Here is a 16,014-nt window from a genome sequence, read left to right on the forward strand (position 1 = left end):
AGGGAGGGAGCTTGCCCAGGAGAAGGGCTGAACCCCGTGGTCAACACGTAGATCGAGCCACGGAGAATCTCTATTATTGGTGGGAGTGTATAAATATCTCCCATTAAGAGAAGTTCTTGTCCCATTACTGTTCCATTGGGTGGATTTGTCATCACTTACTTACTAAGCCAACTCCCTGCTGAAGGATAATAGGATTATTTCCACGTTCACTGTTAAAAATGTTGCTGCAGTGATCAGTGTGTGTGTGTGTGTCTGTGTGTACGTGTGTGTCAGATGATGCGTATTTGTGTGTGCGCTTGGGAAGCTGCTGCGTTCCCATAAATTTTGGCCACTTCTTCTCTCCAGCACTGATGGTGGCAATCGCTTTCCCCTTGGCCAATCAAATGGGGGAGAGCTGATATTGACTTTAGCCTATATCCCTTTAATTATTAGTGAGGCCAAGTATCTTTGCATATCTTTATTAAACATTTTCATGTCTTTTTTTTCTTCCAGAGAGGGAGGGGGAGGGGCAGAAGGAGAAGGAGAATCTTTTTTTTTTTTAAAGATTTTATTTTTTTATTTGACAGAGAGAGAGAGACAGCTAGAGGGAACACAAGCAGGGGGAGTGGGAGAGGAAGAAGCGGGCTCCCAGTGGAGCAGGGAGCCCGATGCGGGGCTCGATCCCAGGACCCTGGGTTCACACCGCGAGCCAAAGGCAGACGCTTAACGACTGAGCCACCCAGGCTCCCCAGAGAGGGAAAATCTTAAGCAGGCTCCATGCCCAGCACTTTATCATTATTTTTTTATTAGTTTCTCCCATTTTTTTTTTGTGGGTATTTATCGTACATCATGGATATTGACCTTTTTTTAATATGTTGCAAATATTTGCTTTGTAACTGTTGCTGAGGCCTTTTTTATATGTGATGCTTAATATTTTTATGTCGTCACACTTACTTATCTCTTCCTTTAAGAACACTGAGGCCCAGTTCCGGCTTTGGAATTTATTTTCCAACACTAAGTTACACCGATATTGTGATAGTTCTGGTGTTCGGTGGATTTGCTTCTATGTTTTGTTAATTTCCTTAATCCAAATAAATTTGTGTATGTCTGGTGCACGTACCCTCTTTAAAATAGAATCCTCCATCTTCCCTCACTCTGTATCCCATTTTGTTGCAAACCATTTCTTTCACCTGTTGTAAGTTTACCGCTCAGCCTCCCTGGCTACAGCCACAGATCCATAAAGGCAGGAGTGTTTTCTGTCTTACTCACTGCCGAATGTCCAGTGCCCAGAACAGTGCCCGAAACATAGTAGGCCCTTGATAAATACTTGTCGAAGGGATAGACATCCGGTTGTCACAGCTTTCCTATTTAAAGAATCCATTCACTCATTTTTGGAACATAAGAACTAGGAAGATCAGTAGGGGAAGAAAGGGAAGAAGAAAGGGGGGGTAATCAGAAGGGGGAATGAACCATGAGAGACTGTGGACTCTGGGAGACAAACTGAGGGCTTCAGAGGGGAGGGGGTGGGGGGAATGGAATAGGCTGGTGATGGGTAGTAAGGAGGGCACGTGTTGCATGGTGCACTGGGTGTTATACGCAAGTAATGAATCATTGAACTTTACATCAAAAACCAGGGATGTACTGTATGGTGACTAACATAATATAATAAAAAATATTATAAAAAAAAAAAAAGAATCCATTCTTCCTCTGCTACCATTCCATCTTCAGTAGCCTCTTCTGTCTCTTCTAACATCGCTGCTGGGTCAGGTTTTCTCCCTCTTCTTCACTTTTACAATTTATAATCTTCTAGAAAATGATCGGTTTTCAAATTCATTGACATCAAGTGACGTATTAATTTCTTTCAATTTTTAAGATTGTTCGCATGCGTGTTTATATCACCCTTCTTAACAGTCGTTTGTGATTTGGCTCTTCGCTCCCGTTCAGGTTAGCCAGCAGTTTGTCCCCGTTGCTGGTGTCAGCGAACCAGTCTGCAGCTGTCCATGTCTTCTGTGGTGGTTGCTGGGGTTTTTTTTCATTATCTTACTGATAGACTATTTCATTTATTCTCCCCTTTTCTCAGCCTCTTAGGTCAGATGCTTAATTGATTTGGTTTCCGTCTTTCTTCTTTTATCATAAAAGCATTTAAGGTTTGAATCTCGCTCCAAAGGCGGTTTGGTTACATTCCCCAGATTTTTTAAAAGCAGGGTTCTCAATGTTACACATTTATAAATATCCTAAAATTGTAGTTTCATGCCTCTTTGATGTCAGTTGTTTAGAAAAGCATTTTTAAATTGTCATATGCATAGTTTACTTTTTTAAATTTTTTGGAAATTTTTTTGCTGCTCGTTAATTTCTAGTTCGGTTGCATTGGGAATGGAGACTGCGGTATACATGTTGGAGTTTGAGATTTTCTTGTAGTCTAGTACAAGAACATTCGAGAAAAAGATATTTTCTCTGCTTCTTGCATCTAGATGAAATTAAGCTTATGAACTGTGTCTTCAAATCCTCCATCCTTTTCTTTGGCAGTTATTTGTACCATCAGACTTAATGTATTCAAGACCTATACTGTTCTGTATGTGTCTTCTCCTTGTGGTCCTAAAACTATATTAATTCATATATTTTATGGTTCTGTGGTTCAAGGTGAAGGCAAGATTCATGATTTTTGTGTCTTCGTGGAGGAACAGACGCATTAGCAAATCTAAAATGCCCCATTTTATTCTACTTAACATTCTGGCATTCTGTCTGATATGAATATTAAATTTCCTACATTGTTTTCATTACCATTTTGCTTGTTATGTCTTCTTGCCATTTTTTGAGTTTAACCTTTGTCCATTTGTTTTAAGCGTATCACTTCCAAATGGCATATGGCTGGATTTTTTTTTCCACTCAACCAAATCTCTTATCTTAAAATAGAGTAATTTAATTTAGTCACATTCTTATATTTATTATATGTTTGGGCTTACTTTATGTCTTTTGGTTAAGATACTTTTTCCTTTCCTATCTAGCTGTCCCTTTCCTAATGCTTAATTAATTGAATTAATTCATCGAATTTTTTTTGTTTTCCCCCTCCCCCTCACACACAGTGGTTAAAAGATCTGTGTCTTATTTTGTTTTCTAGAAATGGTTACCCTTAAATTAAGAAATTAAAACCCATGCTTCTCGATTAATGTCAAGAATTAAATAGCATCTAATTCCCAGCGAGACGAGACCATTATTTTCAACATTGGCTTAGATCTGACTGTGCATTTTTCTACTTTATTGTTCATCGCTGTTTCCTATGTATCCTGTCTTACCCTCTCTTGAATTACTTATTCTGATACAGTTTTTATTTTATTGTAGTAATTCCTTGAGTAATTGTTTTAAGAAAAGATAAGTGGGTGGCATACTATTTTTAGTACTTCTCTCTTTGGCTTTGAGAGGGGGTGGAGTAACGGATCCTTTAACCCTTTTTCCTCAGAGCTCTGCAGTCTTTGTTGCCCTCTGGCAGTTAATGAAGGGATGTCAAGCCCAATGTCAATTTGATTTTCAAAATCTGGGGACAAAGCTGCTCCTCTGGGTAAGGGGTAACATCACCTCCATGGAGCTTTGGCATCTCCAGAGAAGATAGGCAATGTCGGGATTTGCTGAGGGTTGAAAGTCTCCTTTAAAACAGATACGTCAATGTGGGGCTTCATCAGGATCGTGCAAGGAATACAATCCAACAGACTGGGACTGAGGGGAACAGTGAGGGGGATGTTGAGGCAAGGCAAGGGACTCAAAGAATCTTAGGGTACAAACTGTTGATTGACGAGCTGATGGATCCTTCAGGAAGTTTCTGTCATGAGCAGTCAAGCCATCTGTCAGGGCTAGAGTCTCCTGGAAGAACAGCTGCTAATGAAGACAGTAAAATGTGGGGTAGGTGGTTTCTTTTCTCCTCTCCTTCCTACTTTGGTCTCTTTGGAAACCCAAAGGATTCACTCATTATCCTTGCATTTCAGCAATTCCAGCCAGCCGGCCCTGCCCCAGCTCCCACGGCCTCTGAGCAGGATTCCCTGGGAATTTGGCAGGTGGGCCTTTGCCTGCCCCTGGTGGGCGAAGCTTGCTTAGCTTTGATTCGATTTTCTGTCATTCCTCCTTGTCTGCTTTTCTTCAGACTTGCTGGCCAGCTGGTGCTCCCCTAGAGCTGTACTTACTTGAACATTTCTTTTTTTATTTCACTGGTGTTGAGGGGAGAAGAGGTGAACACACGGGCTCCGTTTGCCCTGTAGAACCCCAGGTGTGTGTAACATTTCCTGGTGACCCGGATGCAGGTGTGTCCACCCAGCTCTCACCTGCGGCTGGAGGCCAGGAGTGGCGGTCTAGTGGTGCTGGACTCTCTGGCGGGGGGCAGGGGAGGGAGCAGTGGCTTGCTTCCTCCCTCTGATCCGGTCCTCCCCTCCAGCCACACCTCTGGTCTTGACCACATTACCTCACTGATTAAAGTGATGTGGTGACCTCACCCCACTGCAAGATCAAGTCCAGGCTGTTCCATACACCAAGTTCTCCCCCTGGCCAGCTCTTGCCTCCTGCCCCTCATATCCAGCCACATGGACAGCATGCAACTTGTCGAATATTCAGCCAGTTTGGGGTCCCCTGTCTATGTACCCTTCTTACTGTTTGAAATACTCCCTCTTTCTCTCTCATACATTCAGACACCGTCAAAATTGACGGGTCTTTTCTTTATGCCTTCAAGGTATAGTATCTTCAAACCGGTGACTCTATGCGTCCCTTCATTCCTGGCCCCTCCCCCCACAATTGTGATCCCCTTGAAGGCAGGGACTGAATCTTGACTCTTTCGTGTCCAGCACTTACCACTGGGCTTGACCCAATGGGTGTTGCATGAATATCTGTTCAATGAATGAGCTACCCAGTTAGGTTCTAAAGAGAATCATTCTACACCGACTGTGCTTGAGACCCTGTACCGGTCTCTAGGGGTGGGGAGTGGGTCAGACTGACACCACGGAGGTATGTGCAGCCACAAGACCTGCAAGATTCCTCGAGTCTCTGTGCACAGCAGGCACCGTTATCTATCTTAAGAGGCACAACAAATGTGCTCTGGGTATTCTGGGGAGGCAGGACTTATGTCCAGTTTTTGGGGGGCTGGCTGAGTCTTTTGAGGAAAGATGGGCAGGATTTGGCCAGGTAGGCTTGGAACAATCTATTTTGAGATCAGCCGTGCCCTGTAACATAACCTAATCACGAGAATAAAGTGCACCGTATTCACAGCCCTGGGGATCATGCAGCGTGTGTGCACCAGGGGGACAGGAAACCTCGAGGGCCATCTTGGAGTTCTGCCTACTTACTGGTGGAGAAACAGGGGCTCTGAGAAGTTAGGGGCCATGTGCAAGATACAACAGGGTGCCAGGGCCGCCAAGCCACAATGTCTCCCCAGGGGACATGGGGATCTAGCCCAAGACAAGCAGCTTGGGAGGACCTGTGGGGGCCTGGGCCTCCTGGAACCAGACAGAGATTGCTCTGTGTCTGAAGAAGTTGACCAAGCAAACTCTTTGACCGTACTTTTCGACCGTCCCCTGCAGGATTCGAGGCACCAACCCAGCAGCCTCTAACTAGTGCATGGTGGAGCCTCAAGAGATACTGGCCAGGCCAGCTCTCCCTTCCAGAGGGCAGAGCAGAGCGTGAGAGGAAGGCCACTCAGCGGAAGTGGACATGAATGCTGGTTTCCAAAGAGAACAGTGTTTTAGTTTTGGTCATCGAAAGTGGTGCCTTCAGCACAGGTAAGAAATGGGCTGTCATTGAGTACGCTTGCTGGGGGCACCATTTTGGTCTTTCTTGCATGAGCTTGCTAGTGTTCTTCCTCTTTCAAATGTATTCCTCTTTCAAATTATTAGTATTATTATTATCATCATCATTATTATTATTACTATTGCCTTCCTTGAGCCTCTGTGAAAATTGGAAGTCCTCAGGACTTCTTGGCCAGGAGTAGAGACCTTGAGGGCCAGCACTCTTTCCCTGCCCCCACCTCATCTCACCATTGTCTTCCTAGTTCCTCAGTTTCCGTTCTGTCCCTGGCAACACCTCTTCTCAAAGTACCACAGCCCCCCACACGCCAGCCCACAGGCCAGAGCTCCACAGTCTTCTCTGCTCCCCTCTCCGCCTGCCCCTATGATGGCTCTTGCCTGAAGAGCCCCTGGCTACCCCCTCCCTACCCAGGGGAGCACAGTGGGTGTTGAAGACTGAGCCACATCTCTTCAGGACCCTCTCTGTGGTGAAAAATTGAAAGGATGTCGGGTTCTCAGCCTGGCTACATGTTAGAATCTTCCAGAAAGTTTTTTAAAAAATTCTAGTAGCAGGGCCCCACCTCCGGAGATGCTGACTGAATTCACTTGGGGAGGGGACCTGCATGGGTAGATGTCTGTGTGTCTGTATAGTTGACTCTTCAGGAATGCACGGTGGTCCCAGGTTAGGCTCAGGTGGTGGTTGGGGTCAGCTGTGCGGGGTTAGAGCTCTATGGGCTGGGAATCCGTCTTTGGACGTTTTGTTTGGCTTTGGGGTGTATCAGAATCACCTGCATAGGTTGCAGGGGGCGCCTGGTTTTAAAAAAAGAAAGAAAAAGTAGATTCCCTGGCCCACCTGTGTTCTCTGAATCAGACTCTCGGGATCGGGCTACAGAAATCTGTATTTTGGTTCAGACACGGCCAATGGTTGGGGCTCCAGGCCTCTTCCGCGGCGCTCTGGTGAAGCTCACCCTGCGTTTGGGTCTTCGGGCTCCGCGGAGTCCCGGGGGGCTTGGCCGCCTGCGTGCGGTGAGCGCTGCCTCATGGCCGTCCTTCACGTGCCCCCTCGCTTACAGACGGGAGGGGAGGGCCTCGCCGTAACTGCCCGAACCACAGCTCAGCTGCGCCGCGTGGGTCCTCTAGACCCAGGCCATGAGCAGAGCTCCCCGGCAGAGGCAGAGCAATCACCCCCGCCCTCTGAGGAGACACCGAGCATTTGTGCCTCCCTCTGAGAGGAGAGCTTTGATGCGGTGCTTAATGGTGGAGGCCGTGGAGCTTCCTGAGTTCAAAGCCCAGCTCCGGCACTTACTGATTTGGGGAGGCGTTTACTATATGGGAGGCCAGTTGCTTGGTCGCCTTGCTCACCTCTCTCGCTAGTCCAACGGGCCGGTCATGGCACCCACCACACAGGTTGCTGTGCAGATACAGGAAAGGCCCCTAGAATTTTTCTGGACACGTAGTAAGGGCTCCCCAAATGTGAGGCAGCCCTGCTGACTCATGCAGGCAGGGTGGCCCCCTCTCTGCCCTCCTGGCTGCCATGCTGAGATCCGTCTGTCATGCTCCGCCCTCTGGTCCCCAAGAGTCAGAGTGAAGGAGAGCGACCAGCACTGCGTATGGGGCCTGGCACTTTATAGACGAACCCCAGTTCTGCTCAGACCCGAGGGAGTCTTGGTTCTATTGTGCTTCTTGTAGAGATAAGGAAACCGAGCACAGAGAGGTTCAGTCATTTAAAGACGGTCACACCGCGAGAAGGAGCAGCGCCTCCTCGGGCCTCCCCAGCGCTGTCTTTCCACCAAGATGCTTCCTGAAGAAAAGCAGTAACAGCTTCAAGAGTGACCCTTCCCCAGGAATATCTACGTTTTAATAGGAATCAGTAGCCCCATGCGAAATGGGTCCCCTTCCTTGGCACCCTGGGACATCTCATGCCTCAGTTTAGCGGTTGTTTCCTTCTGCATATGTCACAGCCTTGGTGGGTCTCCTCCGCCGGTGGTCTCAGGGCACTGGGTTTATTTAGCTAGGTGTGCAGGAAATACGTGGACTGGGCTGGAAGCAGAAACCTCTGAGGGATGCAAGAAGAGATATGGGAGGACCATCAAGGGGAGTACGGGGGAAGGGGGGCATGGGGGGATCCCCCGCAGACCTGGCATTTGCCCTCCCCCACTTCACTGCTGAATTCCAGCTGCGTGGAAGCATCGCTAAGGAATGGGACTGGTCTAGAGGGAAATGAGCCCGTCAGTTCCAGCAAGAAATCTGGTCCCCGCCCCTTCCTGTGCTCTCCCTGGGGAATAAAAGCCTCTGTGATTAATGGGGTGCTGACTCAGGGCTTCTGGAGTGTCCAGGTGCTCATGCCCCCCCCCCCCAGCTGGCACAGCCACCCCAGCCACCACGGAGGGGGCTAGAATAGACGACATCTGAGGAAGGTAGAGGGCTCGGGCCTGGGCAGGTGGGTGTGCCGGGTAGGAGCCAGCTGCACGCCAGACTTCACGGGCGTTGCTGACTCCCCCATGCTGGGGAGGTCCATTCGCACCATGTGAGCTCAGGAATGGCTAGTCTGAGATTATTCGAGGGCAGGGAGATGTGGCATCCTGCCTCTCCCTTTACTAGGGACCTGGACTGGGTCTCTCCTCAGAATACACCTGATTTCTGAATAAGTCAAGATGAATCTAATTTGAAAACAGACAGGAAAGCATTTTCTCAGCAGCAAAGCTCTCTGCAAGGAGTTTGCCCACTTCTGTGGTCTTAGAAGCCATTGTTAAAAGTCAAATCCTGCATGGCATGCCAGTAATAGAAAACAGATTCAAGTGCTAGTGTGTTAATATACATTTATCATTTAAATCCAAAATTTTGACATCTATTTATAATGAAAGCCCATCAATACACACACTGAAATCGCAGAGTCTAGGTCAGGGATTGACAAACGCCTGCCCATGGGCCTAATCCAGGCTGTTGCCTGAGTTTTGTAAATAAAATTTTATTGGGACACAGGCATGCCATGAGTTTCCACATTATTTATGGCTGCTCTCCTGCTCTCATGGCAGAGTTCAGTAATTGGGACAGACTTCTTCTCCCACAAAGTCAAAGATACTTGCTGTTGGGTCCTCTATAGAATCTTGCTGGCCTCTGTTCTGGAATCATTTTATCGCTTACAAACGTTCACATCTAACATTGCTTTCTTACTTTTGCTTGGCTGGGCTGCGCGGTATTAAGAAAATTCTCGATCCTATCTATACGATGATGTGAATGGTAACAGACCTCTAATAGCGTACGTTCCACCCAGAATGGTCTCCAGTTCAATGTGATATGGACATTGGGGAAGGAGCAGAAGGGAATTCTGGCTTGCGTCACTGACAGTATCAAGTGACCGCTTGAATCCCTTCTCGTTACGACACTCGGACAGGAAGCCCGCAATCAGTGATGACGTTTTTGTGATAATCCACATACCGCATTCTCGCATCATGGAAAGTTGTAGAGTATACTTGTTTGTGTGGTTTGGTGTCCGCGTGTATAGCCCCGAATGTAAGAAGCAGCAACATAAAGATGCCAGGGACGAGCTCCAATCTTCGAAGACATATTTTAGTACTGAAGTTCAAGGTCTACGCAGGCTTTTGTCTGAGCCCTGCGCAAACCAGGTTAAAGCCGGCCACCCCTACTGTGTGTACTTGGCATGTTACTGCGACATGCTGTAGAACCCGTGAGAACGTCCAGGGCCCTTTTCCAGAACAGTTTTCTGTAGGAGTCCTATAGTTTTGGAATAGAATGCTTGAGTGACACTTGGGACACGTCTGTGGAGCCGTTTGAGAGGCGCCCCTTCAGCAGATACTGGCGGTTCTCATTCCTGTGCTTTACGGAGAAGGGCACTGGGGCTGGGAGGCAGAGAGGGAGGCGTGGAAGGCGGGGGCAGGGGTGATGCTGTGGATGGTGGGGGGAGAGGGTCACAGGACAGGGGGCCGCAGCGGGGGGGCAGGGGCGGCTCAGTGCGGGAAGAAGTTCTTGGGAAACAGCGAAGCCTCCTGGGCTCCTGCCAAAACGGGGGTGTCTCCTAACGATTGTTGATGACCTAAACACAACTCCCAGGGCCGCCCTAATGACTTCCAGCCATCAGCTTGGGAGAAGAGGTCTGGAGGAAGGTGGGGAAAGTAGATTATGCGCAGAGAAATCCAAGGCATGGGGTCAGGAGATAGGGAGGGAGTCCACAGATGGCTCCTCAGCAGCCCGCAGAGAGCCCTGCGGCCACTTGGCAAATGCAGGTGTGGGCCGGGGAGAGGGGGCAGGACGGCAGAGGGGACAGCTGGCTCGGCGTGCGGGTTTCTATGGGACGAAGGTCTTGTGAGTGACCTGGATGGGGACCCATGTCCCAGGGAGGTGGCGGCTCAGGTCGGCAGTCGCTTTGGGCGTTTGAGGCAAAGCCCGCAGAGTCAGGAATAAAATCCAGGAGTCCCGGCTCCCAGGTGCCTGCCTTCCCGGGTGGGTGCCAGCAAGGGAGGGGCCGGCCCGGTATCTTCAGGAGACTGTGGGCTGGAGAAGGCCTCTCAGGGATAAAAAAGCACCAGTTCTTTCTGAGGTTTTGCTGCTCACCCCATCGAAAAAGAACATTTTTAGATTTTAAAAGGATGACCTCATTTTTTTCTTATTTACATAGCCCTGTTTGTTTATATAGTCCTTTAAAAATAGCGAACGTGTGCTAAGCTTAGGGCTCTCTCCCACCACCAGCGGCAGAGCCACCGTGTGGGGAGAAACACCTTTTTATCTAAGAGAGGGCAGCCTTGTTTCCGAGGACAGATGGGAGCAAAACGGGACAGGTAGGAAGTTTCGTGGTTTTTCGTGTCGCTTTTCCAAAATAGCCACACTCCTGCCTCCCACTTCCTGCCTGACTCGACTCAGGGAAGATTTTCTCTTGTAGAAGACTTGTGTTCTGTGAGTTGTCAGGGAAGCTCGGAGGGGTCTGTCAACAAGCAAACATGCTTGACCCCGAAGACCTTGAGCTTGGCACTGAGTTTGCGTTCTGGCTCCGCTGCCTACCAGCTGTGTGACCTTGGGCAAGTGGCTTCACTTCCCTGTGTCTTCTCTGTAAGAGGGGGAACGACACGACCTGCAGTTGCTGTGCAGGGCAGGGCAGACGAGGGAATGTGTGGAACGAGCTTAGCCCAGTGCAGGCACACGGCGGCTCTTAACAGATCTCTTGATAAACAGCAGCTCTGGTGTCACATCCACCCCCCACCTGGACAGTTACACTAACCTCCCAACCGCCTTCCCTCCCTGCCAGCTCGTCTGCCCCAGCCCATCCCTACATTGTCCCAGAGCAATAGGAAGATAAAAATCTGACTGTGCTGTCCGCTTAAAATCCACCGGTCCCTTCCCACACACGTGGCAGGGAGCAGCCACACTTTTCTTCTGAAATGGCCAGATAGTAACTATTTTCAGCTTTGTGAGCCTCACGGTCTCCTTGCACCTGCTTCCCTCTACTGAGCGGCGTGCAAGCAGCCATGGATAGTGTGTAAAGGACGGGGCGTGGCTGTGAAACTTGGTGTGCAAGAACAGGCAGCGGGCTGGATCTGCCACCCCTGACCCACAAGAAGAGCCTGGCTCCTCCTCAGCTCAGCTTCCCCAGCCCAGCCCATTCCCCTTCTCCATCCTCCTCCCTCCTCCTCCCCCACTTGGTGGTGCTGCTGTGGAAGGGACTCTCACACTAATCCTTTTCCCCTGAGTTCCTTCCTTCTGGATTCTCCTTCTCTGCCCCCCTCGTCGCCTCCCCCAGGACATTAGGAACCTTTGCTCTGGGACCCTGTGGTACCCTCTCTATATTTCTACTCTGGCAAGTACGCAAGTACCCTCTGTCTGCTTTACAGGGCGCACCCCTCGCGCAGGAATTCTTCCCCTCCTCCTCTGTGTGCCCCGGGGGTGTGCTGGAGTCTTGCAGATGCTCAGCAAGCACTGGGGTTGAACACGAAGATCTCAGGAGCTGTAAGATGGGCGGCTGCCCCCGGGGAGCTTACAGTCTGGACAGGAAGCTCAGCAGGGAGCTGGTGAGAAGCCCGCCAGCAACCCAGGAGGGAAATGACAGGGAAAGTGCCCGCTGGGGAACCCAAGACAAGGTGTTTCTGACCTTCATGGAAGAAGGAGAAGTCATTTAAGTTGGACCTCGCAGGGTGGGAAAGAGACTTGCAGAGAGAGGGAGCCCAGGAAGGCTTTCTGTGCTGGGGAAATGGCAAGAGAAGAGTTCTGGGTTCAGGCTGGTGAGCGGATGGACCAGCCTGGTGACCGTGGAAGGCCCCCTGCCAGAGACTGACCTGTGCCTGGAAAGCAGGGTGGGGTCTGCTCAGGGACTGCAGGGATGGAGAGGGAGTTTGAACTTTATCTCATGAGCCAGACTTTCTCCAAGTGCAGTTCACAAACCAGCCTCCTACAACAGTACCACTGGGGTGTTTCTTTAAAATGCAGATGCTATGGCCCAGTCTCAGGAGGCTAGGAGGTTGGAAGGGGTTAAGGCCGTGGTCTGTAGGAGGAAGACTGCAGTATGGTTGAAGGTGATGGTCATAAGCATTCTTTAGACTGGCATCCCCTGTGGATGTCACTGCCAGGCCGGGGAGAGGAGAAGCAGGAGTGGATCATCTTTCCCAAGAGCGGAGAAGGACACCCGAGCTCAGACGTGACAAGTGACTCACCCAAGATCACTCTGTGACTTTACTTGCAGATGTGGGACTGGCTACTTTGGACTAGGCTTCCTCTCCCAATCTCAGGGTCTGGGGTGGTCCTGCAGGTCCCACAGAGGGAGGAGGGATGGGCATGGTGAATGTCCCCAGATCTCAGCACAGCCTCGCACACAAGACACTCAGTCAGTGAGGGAATGGGTGGGGCGGATGGGTAAATGGGTGATATAGGGGAAGAAGAGTGGAGTTGTGGGGTGTTTCTGAGGCTGTAGGCCAGGAAGTGTAGGAGAATGGCTCCCCCAGAGGGAGAGGGGGAGTGACCAGGTGGGTGCTAAGCATATGGTATTCGAGAGGCCAACAGGTTGTCCAAGCTGAGCCATTGCCACTGGAGACGCAGGCCTGGGGTGTTCCAAGGCAGGGCAGGGGATGTGTGCAGCTGTGGGAGCTGAGAAATGGGAGGGAGACAGGCAGGAGATTAAGGACCGGAGCCTGAGGCAGGCACACACGCCTCTGAGAGAAAAGGCTCTGGTGAAAGAGCCTGAGAAGTGGGCGAGAGCAGAGTCAGGATGGAGGAAGAGAGGTGTCCACAGCCAGTCACCCGGGAGCATGGTTTTGGCCCCTCTTTAGAATAGAACCAGCCAACCTCAAAGAAATTGTGCCATGGGTAAATAAAAATGCCCATCGAAATAAAACCGAAATCAGGAGTTTCTGATCACCGGAGATGCGTGCTTCCGACTGGCGTAGCTGCAGGTGCGGGAGAGCAAGTGGGAACCGGAGCCACCTGTCCACCTGTCAGGACAAGCCAGTCTGTCTCAGCCGGGGTTCTGGCTGGCAGGCTTCCTCGGGGTCGCTCTGTGGCTCCGGGCCTTGGTCTCCTCTCCCGGGTCTCTCTTGGCTCCTTCCCCTTCCCTTGTCTCTCTCTCTATTCACTCAGCAGATATTTATCCCTGAGAATAAAGTGCTGTGCAGAGGAGCTCAGTGGAGGCCCCCAAACCCAGCGGGGCCTACGCGTCTCCCACTGGGGAGCTTTTAAAGTGATAGAGAGGTTTTTGGACTGGTAGAGTCAAGGTACCTGAAAGGAGGGAGGGGCTGGCTATGCCTCAGTGGCACTGCTCTGTGGCTGCTGCTGGGAATCGGCCATTCTGCAGCAGCCCTGCCTGGGCCTGGCTCAGGAGGCACTGAGGCCCAGGTCTGGCATCCCCCATCAGGTCCTAAACAGAGAGCCTCTCACCTGGCCTCCCTGGAGCCTTCAGAGCCTCTCCTTCCATTGATCCTGCCTGTGCCACCAGACTCGTCCCCTCCCCCCACTCCTAACTCACTGGTGCTTTGGCACGGTGACACGAGGACTGCCATCACCTCCCCCATCCTTAGAGGGGGACCCTCCTTAAAATCAGCCATGCCTGAACAGAACGTGCCACGCATTGTTCTAGGTGACAAGATGCAGATTCCTACCTCTTGGAGTTCCATTGTAGTAGGGGAAATAGACACCCATATTATCCCCTTGCCACATAATGTGTATTTTATATCCTCTGTAAAATAAATATACAGATGTTATCTTGTACTTAGGTGAAGTACCCAATGTGTGGTGAGATGAGCCAGGAAAGAAAAGAACCTGGTGGTCAGGGTGGGCCTCGGAAGGTGGCATTTGAGCGAAGACCTGAGGGGTAAGAGAGAGAGAGCTGTACTCTCTGGGGAAGGGTGTTGAGGCAGAGGTGTGATGGGGGGTTGGGGGGGGCGAGGGGGGGCAAGGAGGCCAGTGTGGCTGGAGGGGTGGGGGTGGAGGTCTAGGAGGAGAGGAGGCTGGAGAGGGGATGGAGGAGGGGGTGGGCAGGTAATTGAGAAGTCCTTGGAGGTCTGCTGAATGTTCTGAAAGGCCCCCCCTGGCTGTGTGTGGAGACCGCACAGCAGGAGCCCAGGGCAGGAGGGGAGACCAGCTGGGAAGCTGATGTCGGCACCAGGAGGTGATGGTGTCGCGGAGCAGGCTGGCGGCTGTGGAGGCGGTGGGAAGTGGTTGAGTTCTGGGAAGTGTCTGGGATGTGAGGTGTGAGAGAGTCTGGGGAGGCGAGCCCTGCTGACAGTCACACTGACTCAGTCTGCTCTCCGGCTAGTCAATCCCCCATCAGCCTCAGTTTCCTCATCTGAAAAATGGAGAAGTGGGAGAGATAACATCCAATATCTCTTTTGTTTGGAAAACTCATTCCTCAAGCTCCAGGACTCCCGGCTGGGGTAGCTGGGGAGGCTTTGTGAACACGGGGTAGCCCTTGTGCTTTAGAAAGAGGGGCACTCGACCGGCACCACTGACAGAGGCTGAGGGGCAAGAGGGGCATGCCGGGCCTGAGAACGGCAGGAGCAGAGTCCTGGGAGGCCAGGCCACGAGGCCCGTCAGCGATGCCTGGGGAGCAGTGGGCAGTCACCGTGGCTGGGGCCCAGGGCCTTGGTAGGAAGGTGCCAGATGGACTCAGTACACCCTTTGGAATAAACCAGCCATTTCGGGGCCTGAGCATTTTGTTGCAAACATGGAGGCCCTCAATTTTGAGCATTTTCAGACGGACACGCTCAGGCAGGAAGGAGCAAGGCTGGCTCCCGTCTGGGGAGAGTTAACCTTCTGGCCCAGCATTGCATAACCACAGAGACTGCTGAGTGCAAGGAGACTCTTCTGTGTGGCAGCCAGAGTGGCAAGCCTGGTGGCTCCGGGCTCTGGCACCGTCCCGAAGCGGAGCAAACAGCCCTCCCTTCCCAGATAACGGCCCTCATTGAGCATTGTGTCCGTGGCCAGTGCCCAGCACAGGGCCGCTCAGCCTGGGTAAGTTTCCTCTCTTGGCTTCTTAGGGAAATATTTACACTGTGCCTTTCTAGTAAAACGGCTCCTAGGGACCAGCAGGCAGAGGGAGCTGGAACCAAGCACCCCCGGTGACCCGGCTCCCAGCTTCCACACCCCACGTGTGAGCCTGGGCTGGTCATTGCCCTCCAGGGTTCATTTGTAAACTAAGGCATTGAGCTCGAAGATGCTTGAAGGTGTGTCCAGCTCCGAAGTCGTTGGGGTTTTCCCTAATTGAAGAATGAGCTCCATTTTCTTACGTGGGGGATAGAATTTGGTTGGTCGGTCGTTATCTCAGGCAGGCATGTGTGTGGCTTGGGGGCTGAAGAGAAGGACTCAGAACCCTACCTACTTGGATCCCTCCTACTGCACCATTGACATCAGAAAAGACTCTGTCCCTCTCCGTGTGTCTTTCAGTGGGGAGGAGGTCACCCCAAAGGGTACTGCACTTTAAGACGTATCTGGATCAGCCACAGGGGACACGTAACCACGGTATCAGAGGAACAGTTGAGGACTCTAGGGAGGAGAAGACTGTCCTTAGCCATTATGGGGTTTGTCCTATTGATGAGGGCTCAGAGCTGTGTCTTCAGGACAGAATCAAAACCAGGGAGTGAGGGGCGCCTGGGTGGCTCAGTTGTTAAACGTCTGCCTTCGGCTCAGGGCGTGATCCTCGCGTTCTGGGATCAAGCCCCACATCAGGCTCCTCCGCTATGAGCCTGCTTCTTCCTCTCCCACTCCCCCTGCTTGTGTTCCCTCTCTCGCTGGCTGTCTCTCTCTCTGTCAAATGAATAAATAAAATCTTTAAAAAAACAAAAAC

At 51.1% G+C, this 16,014-nt stretch overlaps 1 protein-coding gene across 8 annotated transcripts in view; it reads left to right on the plus strand.

Annotated features, from left to right (window-relative positions):
- HIVEP3 (HIVEP zinc finger 3) overlaps positions 1-16,014 on the plus strand; it is a 450,052-nt gene that overhangs the window by 354,291 nt on the left and 79,747 nt on the right. For 5 of the 8 annotated variants that reach the window (XR_005834197.1, XR_005834198.1, XM_040627446.1 and 2 more), the window contains one exon: positions 5,535-5,732. The exons of 2 other annotated variants lie outside the window; for them this stretch is intronic. The gene's annotated coding sequence lies outside the window, so the exon portion shown is untranslated. Of the gene's footprint in view, positions 1-3,956; positions 4,026-5,534; positions 5,733-16,014 lie in introns of all 8 variants that reach the window. One more of the 8 variants, XM_040627444.1, reaches the window with a different exon arrangement.

Source organism: Ursus maritimus, unplaced genomic scaffold (genome assembly GCF_017311325.1).
Source record: "Ursus maritimus isolate PB19 unplaced genomic scaffold, ASM1731132v1 scaffold_12, whole genome shotgun sequence".
In the NCBI taxonomy this organism is placed as follows: Eukaryota; Metazoa; Chordata; class Mammalia; order Carnivora; family Ursidae; genus Ursus; species Ursus maritimus.